Source organism: Osmerus eperlanus, chromosome 3 (genome assembly GCF_963692335.1).
Source record: "Osmerus eperlanus chromosome 3, fOsmEpe2.1, whole genome shotgun sequence".
NCBI lineage: Eukaryota > Metazoa > Chordata > Actinopteri > Osmeriformes > Osmeridae > Osmerus > Osmerus eperlanus.
Genome location: NC_085020.1, coordinates 86,835 through 101,820, shown reverse-complemented (window position 1 = coordinate 101,820; position 14,986 = coordinate 86,835). Strand labels below are relative to the sequence as shown.

General features: G+C 40.4%; 1 protein-coding gene across 1 annotated transcript in view; it reads right to left on the bottom strand.

The window, feature by feature from the left end:
* Nucleotides 1-3,240, bottom strand: part of adarb1b (adenosine deaminase RNA specific B1b) — a 63,404-nt gene extending 60,164 nt beyond the window's left edge. The window contains exon 1 of the mRNA XM_062456291.1: nucleotides 3,055-3,240. The gene's annotated coding sequence lies outside the window, so the exon portion shown is untranslated. The remainder of the gene's footprint in view (nucleotides 1-3,054) is intronic.
* Nucleotides 3,241-14,986: the final 11,746 nt, after the last annotated feature.

The following is a 14,986-nucleotide window of genomic DNA, read 5'->3' as shown; positions in this document are numbered from 1 at the left end:
AGAGCCACTTTACAGGACATGAACTTAACCAATTAGTAGTCATGCAAGTGCTTATTTGCTCCCTGTGATTCTCATTTTCCAACCCACACCTGCACTGGATAAACAACCAACACCTGCAGCATTCATATCCCACAACTACCCTATGAGATGGAAACTATCTTTCAGCCACGTGCTCATAGCACAGTGCCTCTCCCCTCACTGGCTCTAACACACTGCCCTGCCTCGATCATGACTCAGTAACTCTGATACACTGCCCTGCCTCCGTCATGGCCCAGTGCCTCTGATACACTGCCCTGCCTCCGTCATGGCCCAGTGCCTCTGATACACTGCCCTGCCTCCATCATGGCTCAGTGCCTCTGACGCACTGCCTCCGTCATGGCTCAGTGCATCTGACGCACTGCCCTGCCTCCGTCATGGCTCAGTGCCTCTGATACACTGACCTGCCTCCATCGTGGCTCACTGTCTCTGAGGCACTGTCTGCCTCCTTCATTGCTTGGCTCACGGCTCTGCATGGGAACAACTTCAAATGTTTTACATGTTCTAATCGAACAGAGAAGACAATACACATCAGAATGTTGATTGTCATCAATTTCTCAGGACTGCTTTATCAAACAAAGGTCATTTTACTATATTTCTTCCAGCCATCACAAAATTAATCAAAACTTTCTGTTCATCACCAGTTTTACTTTTATAACTTGGAATAGTGGTTTGTTATCAAATGAGTGGGATGTTGCGATCCCAAATCTAAAGTTTAGACAAGATGAAGGACTTGCATAGACTGTGAAAGAGCTTGAGAATACTATTGTAATCCTCTGCATTGTTTAAAAGCCTGCTTTGTTTCACAAGCACTGCTGGCATACAGTATGCCAAACATATTATGTATATATACACAAACATTAAGAAATAGACATTTTACACTACAACGGTACTTAAGAAAGATTTGTCGGATCAGATGTTAGTTTATTTCCTCCAGGAACACAATGACATGTATGTATGTTGAATCTCAAATGGCACCTTCCTCAGGGGACATATATGGAAAGTGAAAATAAAACTCTGACCAGGATTCAGATCATGATCAGAGGGTTGGGGTAACAGGCTGAGGTTAGTGTTATCAATACCAGTGGATTTTCACGGTATTTGATACCATTTTAAATACCAAAGCAAAATAAAGATACAAAAATAGGTTACTAGACAACTCTCCTTTGTTGACAGTAACAGTCACCTATAATATCTAAGGCAGTAGCCTACTTATGACAACAACAGAACAATACAATCACAATGCGTAGACATTAAGCAAACTCAGTTGATGACTTAGAGATCATTTTTAAAGCTCAAAAATAACAATCTTGATGAGAACATAATTTATAAGAAGTAAAAAGAGTGGATTCAACACACTTCAGGGGGTTCTTTAAATTCTGGTCACACTACAAGCACAAAACGTCAATTTACATCCCAAACTCCAAAACACAAATTTCTTCAAACTATGTCATCTAAAAGCCTCTGTAAAAATGTGTTCACCCTGTTGTGCCCATAAAGGACATGAACGGTGATGTTTGCAAATTGGTTTCTGGTGATCGACGATGTTCTCATTGTCATTTGCCTCACACCTAAAGTATTTCCATACGTGACTCTTCTACTTTTCTTGTCGACAACTTTTAGTGGAACCCCTGCAGCATTAGCTGCTTGTCCAGTGTTGCCAATTTAAAGACTTTGTCACTCGAATTTTCTACTTTTAGTCTTCCCTAGTGACAAAAATCTAATCTTGCAACAAATCTTTTTAGCGACTTTTCAAAGAGCCACTATAGCGACTTCTGGTGAGATTGTTTTGGCAACACTGTCAGCGTCCAACTCTGCAAAACGGTACAAACCCTAACCCAACCACGGTATTATGCCGTTGTTTTTGTTTGAGTACCGACTTGGAACCAGATTTTAGGACAATACTAGTTGGGGTAACAGGCTGGGGCGGCAGCATTCACACTCCTGGGTTTCAGCAGCTCCTCTCTACTGATTGTTAGCAGCTATTCATTAGCCTTAGCACTATCTCTGCAGCTGGGCTACAGTAATAACACAGGAGCCCCAGCTCTGGCAAAGCTAACTCTAAATGGTCCAGAGAGAGTGCTCTAGGCTGCAGATACACAGCATTAGTTTGGCAAGATGTCCATGCCTCAGTAAGAAGTTGTCAGCAGAGTAATTAGAACTGAACTGCAGCTATCATTTAAAATCAAGTACTTCAGGTCAAGGAGGATGGGCTCAGTCACAATAGACTGGAAAAGACAGGCTATTTTCTGGTTGACTTTAATATGATGACCTTGGTTGAGCCAAGTGATATTGTTATGTGACATTTGTGCTTTGTACAAATTCTACTGCATATCAGTGTCAAAATATCATTGGCATCAAATACTTCATTCACAAATAGATTTTTAAAAGCTTGACGTTCCGATTACTTGACACTGCTGAAAACGGTTTTGAACACGGTCTAGGCAAGTTCAGTAGTTTTTTTTTTTGTTTCGCTTTAAAATATTTTTTTTACAAATATAATCAAAACTGTCATTGTACTGCTAGAATACAACACTAGCTCTAAGTATTACGTAGAGTTAGCATTCAAACAAGTCTGCTAACACATGACTTCATTTCATAAAACTGAACACGTAACGCTAATTGTTCAGATGTGAGAAGTATTTTCTCCAGTGTCACTATTAGCCTACCATAATTTATTTAGTTTACATTTTGTAGTTCATTCAAGTCCAACTGAACTCAAAAATCTAAGTGTTTCAGCCCAGAGCATTACAATGTATCCCTTTCAAGAAACAGCGGTCTGCACATGAGGTTACCCGGCTCATACTGTTAAGGCAAGCAAAACAACGTCCATGAACACGACAGCGTCTTTGATTGTCTTAGAAAGCATAGCAACATTTTACATACAAATCAGAATACATAGATCCCAGAACCAGATTTGACATATGTATTAAATGATATATTACATAAACACAGCCGGAAGACAGGCACATTATCCCATGTTTTCATCCGTCACACTGAGAAAACGGCAATACTCACAGAATTTGTCGCAATTCAGAGTGAAGCTATGCGTTGTTACAGTGATCTTGTCCCCATTATATTTCAATAAGATAGGTTGTTAAATTCAACGAAACAGGCTTATGGTGGTAGAGCCTCAGTAAACGTATGTTGCTGTTATGTACAGCGGACCGCAGCGGACGGAGCACTGAGCGGCCTAGAACGTTGTCGCTGTGTCTACTGTCGGGAGCGAGCAACGTGGAAAAGTAGGATTCTTATTGGCTGAGAAAGACGACAGCAAAGATCTTCCTCTTTGCCTCAACCTACGGGAGTGCGCAGTGGGGTTGTTGGTGTTTTCATATCACGGATTTGATTGGACAGCACAGGAAATTATTCATGTAGAATCTGACAACCGATTGGTTGACATAGCAGTTTGTGGCTTTGCCTGTATACTCACAAATATGTTTTAGTAAGGAAGGCATATTTTGACGAAACTAACAGTAGTATTTTCTACACAAACCAGTGACATTTTAACTGCTGTTACACGTTACTGGCTGCCTCAGTCTCGAGTCATTTTGCGCCATAAAGAATAATTTATTTTCCTGCTGATAAGTTATAGAGGGTTTTCACCGACGTCACGTTCTTGGCGGTAACCCGGATGCGCGGCCATTGTGGAGGCACTCGGTGTAAAAAACTGACAGAGTACAATGGAGTATATTGTGCGCTTTGGATACTTTAAGTGAATGTAGCCATGTCTAAACAACCTAAAAGCTCATCAAAACGCGTCCAAGATGCAAAGGCATATAGGGAAGGACTTGGACCACAAGAAAAGGCGCGATATGTCGAGAAATTACGATTTATTGGTGGTGCAGATCCCTACGAGTTAGCTCCCTCTTCTTGGATCCGTGACAACCCGGTGATTCTTCCTTCAGTTGCATATCCCGATATAGTCAACTACCTGGTTTTCTCGCCGAGCCCATACACAGCGGAAGACCTTAAATCCTACAAAGGTTTGGAGGCCTACCAGATGGTGTGTGGATGGGTGAGGGAGACGCAGTACCAAGTTATCAACAACCGTTGTGTTGTGAAGGCCAAAGTAAGTAATGCAATAACGTCTTTAATCAACCTAACCTTAACTGTATGATATCATTGCGATACTCAAGGTGTAGCCAAGCGCCTCCTTTCCTCTGATAATCTCTGGCATTCCTCTCCCTGGTTTTTAATAACTTTTGGAAGTCGATAATATTCCAAATGTTTTTCTCGATCTGTCCTATTGGTACAACCTGAAACACGGCAATAATTAACAATTCTCCTTGACGACGTTCGGGATATACTTCAGTGCCTGTGCTTTGTTGTGATGCGGAGTGCCTCCAATATGGCGACTTCCGGTCTGATGACGCGTCGTGAAAACCCTCTATAGACACATAACTAGACTAGCTGGGGGGGAAATACCTGATATATGCCGTTATAAGGAGTCCTTACTACATTCACGGTATTGCATGTGTTTTGCAGGTACTGATTTAGCCATTTTGACCTTTTCTAATGCAATACTTCAAATGCACATACAAACTAGAGAGGATAGAATTTCTGGGGAAATTGTAGGGTGTGCTTGCTTGTGTCGGTTGCAGATGGGTCCATTTAATAAACAAGCTGAACCCCCTTTGAAACAAGCTATTCTAACCACGTTGTCACCGGCAGTATTTTTCAGATGGAATCGCGATTCAAACTGTACTACTACCATCTGCTGCCTGGAAATATGCCCCCAAATACGTAATTAAGCTTGATATTTATTTAGGGGGAATGGCTAATTCAAAAAAACTTTGCTGGAAGCGATCATTGTCAGTAACAAAGCCAAAAGCGACTTTTTGGTCTCAGTCTAGAGCCCTGAAGGAGAAGCTGAATTGTGCTACGAGCAAGCTACTGCCTAGCTGCTGTTGCTAGCCAAACTACACTGAGGGGATTGTTTGAATGCGACGGAAATTAAAAAAATTCTTTTGACAAAGTTTAGGCTGTGGCATTGAAGACAGCGACGCACCACACAAGCTTGAGTTTAAATACATTCTTTAATGTGACATTACTTACTGTACATGCAAGTCTTGAATTGCTTAAATGTATAATGCTGCTAGAACATCACGGCACGATACGATACTTGCTGTGCAACAGTCTCTATGCACGTCGTATCTAACGTGTGCCGACGTTGTGACGTTGGCTAGCACTGAGTACCCTTCGTTGACATAAGGCACTTTTTTGTCACAAAAACGTAATTTAAACTTAAACTATGCAATGGAACGTAAATAAAAATACAAGCAACTCAATCGCTACCAATACGAAACTTTTGACACCTACGTTGTCTATGTAGTCCAAATATTGAGGCTGAGGATTAGGGGTGGGAAAAGAAAGAATAATAATATATCTGTGAGAGAACAACGGTTGTGCCCTTGCCGAAGGCAAAGCACACCCAATAAGTTGATGGAAAAACTTATTATTGTCATATCCACAGACCGTAAACATATTATAGTAAGAAAGCAAAATGTTTAGGTGATATCTTAATGAAGGGTTCTCTCCCCTCTTCTTGTTCCAGCTGCCTGACTGCTGCATGTTACATGAGACCACATGGGCAGTCCCTAACCAGCACCGGTGTCAACAAATAACGTAAATGAATAAACTAAGCCTACAATCTTCTACAAATGACACATGATAATAGGCCAGGATAAGAGGATACAATCTCAATTTTCTCCCTTCACAGAAATTCTTCCCTCCTTACATAATAAACTACTTCTAAACTGGAAACAGCTAAAACCAAGTGTCACTCACTCACATAGGTGTGTACTGACATGTTTCTGATTCAGTTGCGTTGTAAAAGTTTAGAGAAAGAGAAAGCGAGAGAGAGATATATTGTGTGTGGAAAAGTGGGAATTGTATTCATCTTTATTCCCTCCATGCAGAATGCAGTAAATGGTCACATTATAGCTGCCCTTGAGAGCATGCATCCTAGGCCTACTCCTGATGTCAAATACATATGATGATCTTTTAAATTCAACATGTGGTAAAACGAACCACAGATGATTAAGCCTGGTCTCATTTCTTAGAAAAGGAGACTTTTTGAGAAAGTTTACACAATAGTAAAAAAACAGCCTCTTCAGACAGCTAAACAAACCCAGAATTGCGACATTGTAAGCTCTTGAATAATTTAAACATGGCCATTGAAGTGAGGATGCTCCTCAAAAGCAAAAAAAACAGATCTAACCCTAACCTTTTATGATAATTTATCTGTTATAACTGTTGCACCATGCCTGGTAGCTGATATTTTTACACTGTGTGGTAAAATACAGACAGTTCCTTGACTAACTCACACGTGCGACCTGCAAATTTGTCTTTTTCTTTTAAATTTTTGGCCAACGTGTGTGAGGGGGAAGGGTCCATGAGTGATTCTTCAACTGCATGGGTAACGTCATCTACACTCGTGTCTCGCAAAAGGAGTGATTGGCGGCCTAGATTAACCAATCTAAAATCTGTATTAAAATGTATCTAAAATTGAAGTTTAATTGGTTATGTAACGTTGGACCGGTCATTGTATCAGCCCACAGCAGGCACATACTACTGTGGAATTAGCGAGAATTTTGTAGAGAAATTAAAACATGTCACACCACAACAGTTATTTGTACTCGTACAAATGCTCCTGTAGGGATTTGGAAAGCCTTTTGGCACACAGCTTTGTGTGTCATTTATTCAAGTAGGCCTACAAAGACAATACTTTTTGAACAGAAAACATAGCTAGCTACCCACAAGTAGTCTCTACGCTCCCAAGTATATTTTGAGGTCGGACAGATTATATGTGGGGAGCATATGCAACCATAATGGCTGCAATTTTGAGCCTAAAAAAAGAAGAATCACTACTTACTCACATCTAATATTAGTAAGTACTTTTTATTTGTCGAGTATATAATATTTTAAATAAGAAATTGGCCTCCATGTGGTCATTTTATATAAAAGATTTATTCATTGAATTCAAAGAAAATGTGCCATGTAGCGATTGGGATATTAAAGGATCTATATCAGGATATTAGATTTTGGTCATATCGCACAGCCCTGCTAAAATAAAAAAGCACATTGTAATTTATTTATTACCAAAACATTTATCAGTAATACATTTAAAATGGGGAAAATGTGAAAAATTGCGTTGCAGGCTGATTTAAGGTGTGTGCCCCTACCTTTTCTGCCTGTACCCCTGAAATGTTCCGTTAGGGGCTGTAGTGCTCCTAGTAAAAAGATTTTGTCTGGAGTCCTGCTTTATGTGACACAACTTAATCAAAGTTCATACTAAATTATCCATTTTCATAAGTCCTCTGGAAACTACAATCGGTGGAGGAGAGGAGGATGGTACATAGATACAGTATGTCTGTGTCTGTGTTTGTGTGTGTGTGCATGTGTGTGGGGGCTCCAGTGAGGTCCTGAAAATCCCCAACAGTCTGCATAAATATTGATGAATAGGCAGATAAATGTAAAGCTGATTCAGCCTTGCCCATTCACAGTGCAAGGAAGCAAGAGTGTGTTAGAAACAGGCAAGAGCTTGTGTTTGTGTGTAGGAAATACAGGATAACACGCTGATTGAAACAGTGTGAGACTGCACATTAAGTGTGGGTGGATGAGTGGGCAGTTGTGTGTGCCAGTTTGCATGCACATAGAGCTATGTGCATTTGTGTATAAATTGTCAGACATGGGGAGAAACCAAAATCAACAGAAGCATTTCAAACCGGATTGACCCAATTCACAATTCACACTTTTCAAATCTTGTTTGATCCTCAGCAGCAGTCATGAAACTGGTAGAATGACAAACCATTTCAAAGCAAACCCTAATCAAATAGGGATGTCACGAGAACCGATACTACCGATACCTTCCGGTTCTAAAATGTCAAAACACCGACGATGCCCATTTTTTTGAAGCACCGTAGGCACCGTTAGCGACGATGCCAGTGTTAGCAGCATCGATTCCGGAACTGATGGGGGCAGCATACGCTTCAGTGTTCCAGTATTTGTTGCACTATAAGCATTAATTGCACTTTATTGTGTTGTTCTATGCTATATTGCACATGTTTTTATGTATTGTTATGACATTTTGATATTTTTCAAGTATTTTAGACGTGTGAGTTCTAAATATTTCCGAAGGTCCACACAGCGCAAGTTATTTATCCGAAACGGTACAGTAGCTAGCTAGCTTTCGTTAGCTTCCTGGCTAAATTAGCTAGCATAATACTCGTAGCAATTCTACTACCATGCTAGTGTTACTTGTTAATGCCGAATTATACTTCTCGGACGGATTGGTTGAATTTGCCTTCTCATTAGTACATTTTGAAGCCATACTAAAGCGTTAAATATTCAGTTGGAATGTTTGAAATCGCATATGTGAGACCCGCATTTGAACGATCACATATGTGTGACGCTACTCCTTTACGGGTTAATAAAGAAGTTCAAGTACATGGAATCTTTAAAAAAAATCTTTTTTTAACGTGGTATCGAAATCAGCATCGGGAATCATGTTATTTTACTGGTATTGGCACCGACTACTGAATTTTTGGTATTGTGACACCCCTATAATCAAATAAAACAAACATCGGATAAAAACGTTCCGAGATGGTTTATTTGATTATTAATTGTCTGAATTTGAGTAGTATGAACCTAAACTGTCCCACTCAAAAAGTATGTTTGAGTATTTGTGTTTTAGTGCATTTATAAACGTTCCCACAGAATTTACTTTTAATAATAGGCATAAGAATTGGTAAGTATGTATTGATTTGTCCTATGAAACAAATGTGTGTGCCTACATTAACCTGCATACAGTATGTTTAGATAGCATACTCACACAAAACCCTCCACTAAAGGGTTAGTTCAGCTCATGCTGTCGCAGAGCCAAACAACAAGAAGAAGCAACACATGCAGAGACTAGCTTATCCTGTCTCCGAACACACAGTGCACATATCTGATGGATGCCTATGAACAGACAGTACACACAAACAGTTCTATGGTTGGTCTTAAGGTGAATTTTATAGTTTATTTTCATAACTCATTAGCGTATCCTACAGTTGGTCTATTGTAATGCTTTTTCTCTGCGCTATGAGTCGAATCTTTATGGAACCATCAGTCAAATACTCTGGTTTTCCTACAGTAGGTACATGCATTGCTCCAGGGCATGGCCCTAAACTGAAGACTTTATAGAGCACATTGTGAGAACAATAAAACACTTCTTTATGGGAAACACTCATTGGATAGGTGTGTCTGTTTGTGCCAGGTGCATAGCGAGACTGGCCAAAACACTATGAAACCATGTTAGCAGGAATGTCAGGGACACAGTTCAAATCAGTTCTGTGTATCTGTGCTCATACACCTGCCAGAAGGCTTGGGTGGCACCAGTTACCCTAACCCTAAGCAGCCCGAGAGGTAGAACATGGATCATACCGATCCACCACCGCAAAAAGCAATGCACACGGCCACCTGACTTCTTCCAGAAAGAACTTGCCTTTTAAGCCGTGTATTATGACAGCTCCCTCATCCACCACTTCATCAAAATAATATGACACGCCATGATTGACGAGAAAAAATAGGCTACGTAGGTCGAGGTCCTTTTTTATAGACCTTTACTTCATTGATTTAATAAAAGACACCCTCTAAACACATCTAAATTGACTTTTTTGACATTGTTTTCAATAAATAGCCTACTATTAATCAATACATTATCCAGTAGCCTAACTTTTTAACATGGTTTTTGTGTCGAGAAAATGGAGGATAGATGTCGGCCTATGGATTTAGGTTTGTTTTGCAATTGTAGGCTACTGTTAACAATTATGTAGTTATGATAATTATACTTTGATCATTTAGATTGAGATATAGGCCTATGCCTGATGCCTAAACATTTGAAATCACTAACTACCATATAGCCACATGTTTAACGTAGGCTATGGTGTCTATCAAATCATTGTTCATCATTGTTAAATGCATTAGGCTAAATCTTGTATGTATTTAAGTTGATTTTCTATAAATGTAGCCTACATATTGAACTGAAGGAGAATGAGAAAATGAGAATCTCTGTGGTAAATCATCGTTTTCCCATTGGGTCAGTGTTACAGGAACGTCTGGTTAAGCAACAACATGGGCTAAGCCTGCCCCAGACCAGGCTAGTTTCAAAGCATAAGTTGCCATTGTAGCTGAGTTCGAACTATGTTGAGCTGGCTTTATGGAACCTATTGAACTAGAAATGAGTCTGACTAACTGACATAAGACTGGCTTATTCGGTAAACTCGCTTTATGGAAGAGGCCTCTGGGAGCCACCATGGTAAATATGATCACAGCCTTATCATCACCCAGTCCCCAGACTTACAACTGTTGTACCATGCATGACTACTCTAGGTTACCTTCAGAGGACACAGCTACATACCAACAGCCCATAGGGTGAGTGGCTTGGTAAGCAGTTTACACACTGGTTGGTGATACTAGTTTGTAAATACTGTAAGGGTATGTAACATCTTAAACTTATCATACACGTAAAAGTATATTATACATATTAAATAATATGAATCCAAATGTATATCTTCATGTGTTTGTGGAAGCATAATGAAGTTGTCATGGCCACAGCCGTGTTCCCTTTTTTGGGGGGGGTTTTGCCCTGCCCTAGTGTTTCTGTGCCTGTCATTGTCTTCACCTGTGTCTCGTTCAGTTCTCATTAGTCTTATCGTGTCCACCTGTGTCTTGTTTGGATCTGTGTATTTAGGTTCCTGTTTTGTGTCCAGTCCTTGTCCCGTGAGTATCTGTGAGTAGTCTGTTTCCAAGTTCACGAATAAACCCTTGTTTTGATGCTCTACCTGGCTACCTCTTCTGCATTTGGGTCCTACCCCATCACTCACCGTAAGAGAAATGGATGTTTTACAGAGAGATTCCCTGTTATTGTCATCCACTGCTACTAATCCATGCCCACTACTGTCTGACAAACTCTTAAAAAGACTGCTGTACTTCAAAGGTTATGTAACCCTGTTCAAAACACTAAAAGCAGAAGGAGTTGTGCTTTTAAGGAGAAAATCCACAGATTACTTTCAACAGCACTTCATATCCCCAGGTCTGTGTGTTTAACACACCCTAAGCAGTGATGAGAGCGCAAAGACATCATCTGAAATAGGGGATGATGTAAGCCATCACCAGTTAAGGAAACCACATGATAACATTAGTGCTCATTGCTAATTTCACAGTTCATTTACAGCTCACTCGTAACTCAACCTTTTATATTCTTCATTTAATCCATAGTGTTTAAGCATTGCTTGCCCAACACATCAAAACAGTCATCTGTGAACTAGAGTGGATGTTTTACCAAACTGGCCAATAACTGGCACCTCCAGTCATCCGTCTGTCAAACTCCTGAAGTTTGCGACTGACACTACCCTCATCGGGCTCATCTCTGGTGGAGACGAGTCTGATTATAGGTGGGAAGCGGCCGACCTGGTGCAGCCAGAACAACCTAGAGCTCAATGCTTTCAAGACAGTGGAGATGGTTGTGGACTTCAGGAAGAATACAGTACCACTCAACCTGATCACCCTGTGTGACTCCCCAGTCAACACTGTGGAGTCCTTCCCCTTCCTGGGCACTATCCTCTCCCAGGACCTCAAGTGGGAACTGAACATCAGCTCCCTCACCAAGAAAGCACAACAGAGGATGTACTTCCTACGGCAGCTGAATAAATTCAACCTGCCAAAGACAATGATGGTGCACTTCTACACAGCCATCATTGAGTCCATCCTCACTTCCTCCATCACCATCTGGTACGATGCTGCCACTGCCAAGGAAAAGAGCAGGCTGCAGCGTATCATCGGCACTGCTGAGAAGGTGATTGGCTGTAATTTGCCTACCCTCGAGGACCTGCACACCTTGAGGTCCCTGAGGCGAGCGAGGAAGATTGTAGCCGACCCCTCCCACCCTGGACACACTCTGTTTCAGTCACTCCGCTCTGGCAGAAGGCTGCGGTCCATCAGGACCAATACCACACGCCACAAAATAACGTTTCTTCCCATCTGCTGTTGGCCTCTTCAACAAGGCCAAGGGTTCACACTGACTTTAATGACTTAATGTCTTAAACACATTGCATTTTGCACTACATTACACAATAGTATATTTTGTACCATTTGTATTTTTTTTTATATTGTATTTTTATATTGTAAATTACGGTAACTTTATATTTTATTTAATATCTTATTGTATATTTTATTTAAATTCTAAATCCACTTAGTATTGCTAGTTTACGTACCCTTAGTACAGTTAGACCTCATATTTAAATTTGTAATATTCCAATATGTTTAATGTATGCACCTTCCTGCCAAATCAAATTCCTTGTCTGTGGAAACTTTCATGGTGATTAAAACCCATTCTGATTCTGAATCTTAAATGAATGGTGACTAAACTATGTAACTATTTGTACATGCTATTATTAGGCTTTGATATGGATGAAAGCATTTGTTAAATGAATAAAATGTGAATGGAATGTATAAGCATGTACAGTCTCTCGGTCTTGGCATAGAGGGTCTCAGACACGAAATACAAAGTGAAATACAGTTCATCTTAAACATGAAATTATACTCTGTATTGCATATGATTTCACAGCATCAGACAAGGATGTGGCAGCACACTCAACTTGCCCCCCCCCCCTTTTTGCTATTCAAAACTACCCTCAGGAATGAAGACAATCTCTGAATGAATCCCCTACATTGGTGTGGGTAACCCAGGAATCTGCTGTGGTTGACTTAACCCTCGTGCTGCCTTCGGGTCACATGACCCAAAGGTTCATAACGAACCATTGTTGTGTTTACCCAATTTTACCCAATACAAAAACAAATAAAAATAATTTTCTTTTAACCCTTGTGTTATCTTCGGGTCATTCTGACCCATCAGTCATTGTGACCCACCGTCGTATTGCGACAGATTTACCGCATACAAAGACAAAGTGAAGCATTTTCTTTTAACCGTTGGGCTGTCTCAGACCCCCCACATTGCAAAGGTTAAAAGAAAATTATTTTTATTTGTTTTTGTATTGGGTAAAATTGGGTAAACACAACGATGGTTCGTTATGAACCTTTGGGTCATGTGACCCGAAGGCAGCACGAGGGTTAACCATTCCAATGTGGGGGGTCTGAGACAGCCCGACAGTTAAAAGAAAATGCTTCACTTTGTTTTTGTATGAGGTAAATTTGTCGCAATACGACGGTGGGTCACAATGACTGATGGGTCAGAATGACCCGAAGATAACACAAGGGTTAATACCAACTTGATTGCAGATTATACAGCACTAAAACATCTGCAGAAGCTTGCACAGACTAAAGGTAAATAGGGCAATGGGTTAGGGCATATTTGCCCTCTGTGACTTTTGCAAAAAGTGAAGGCCATACAAATCAAATTTGATTTTGATTTGTTAGTAGTAGTATCGTAAATTACTTTAGGAGACATCCAATTTTGTATTAGAAGGGGTTACAACTTTTGTAGAGGACAAAAGCCTGTACGACCCGTTTAGATTGAACTTGGTGTCAAAAAGTCACCCGTTTTGTATTTGAATCTCCATATCAGTGGCTGGCTGTCAGTCAGAAATAACACCTAATGTGGACCGGGCTTGAAAGCAGGGCCAAAATGAACACATTATTTGATCTCCATCAGGAATTATGCATAAGGCGTTTTAGTGTGAGCTCAAAAGCAACACAATGAATGCTGGATATTTGACAACCCTGACCTACCACCAAACATGTTTTACTCAAATGTCCATCTTAAGACATTTACTTCCGGTCAGTTAATTATCTTTAATAAATGTTGTGGCAACAAAGATGAAGAGGCTCACTAAGTGCATTCTTAAGGAGGAGACAATCAATAGGAAAAAAATACCTTTACACACGCTTCTAATAAATAGCTCATAGTTCTACAGAATGAACACATAGAATCGGATGCAGATGTATTATTTTATAGCAATCGGGAGAAGAAAAAAAAAATCTGATGTAAGACTAGTGTTTATTAAATTCAGTCAAAATAGTACAACGCAATCAGATACTTCCAATGGATAATTAAGGACATGAGAGACAGCGATTACGTGTGGGTGGAGACGTGCACCCTGCAACTGACATGAAAACAGTTTCACAATCATTACCATATATGGCATCATATATGCTCTCTGCCTTTGTAATTCTAACATTTGACAGACCAATACATGCATAAACACTCACTCTTCCTATAACATGAGACATGTACATCACAATACGCCCACATTAATCCCCAATTCTTAGATTCCTTTATGTGGACTTCTCTAACAGAAATGGTTGTAATTTTTCCTATGGAGTGATGTCATGTACTAATGCTAACTAGTACCCTCTGAGTCAGAGCACATTGGGAGGGCTGAACTGACATGCGGTGTGTTAGGGGGTGAGCCAGTCAAGCATGTCCCTTCTGCCTGCCTGTCTCCTTGCCTCTGCCCCAGATAATGACAACAACAATGCACCCAGAGCGTCCTGCCACAACACTACGCTGCTCATCTGGAGAGCAGAGATGAAGGTTTAGCCAGTGCACAGAGGGGGATGGGCGGAGGGGGAAGCTTCTGCATATGGTTTGATAGCGCTCTAGAGGGCAACAGTGTCACCGCACACACTCAGCAGCAGCAATCCTTTATGTGCTTTCACATAGACATCACATGCATCATGTCCTAGTTTGGGCTTTGACAGGGCCAACTTCTTAACATAACCAGTTGTGGGTAGTGTCATAAAACAGAAGAAATGCCAATTTTTCAATGATCGTTTGGCTTAGACAAAATGTGCCACAACAGTCCTTATTTGCTGACACAAAGAACCACGTTTTCAAAGACCAGTATATGTTAGGCTTTGCAGGATTTTAAATATATTAGTGAACCACAAATACTAGTTGTTCTGAGAATCCAGTATATTCCTGATTAAAGCCCATTACAAGAAG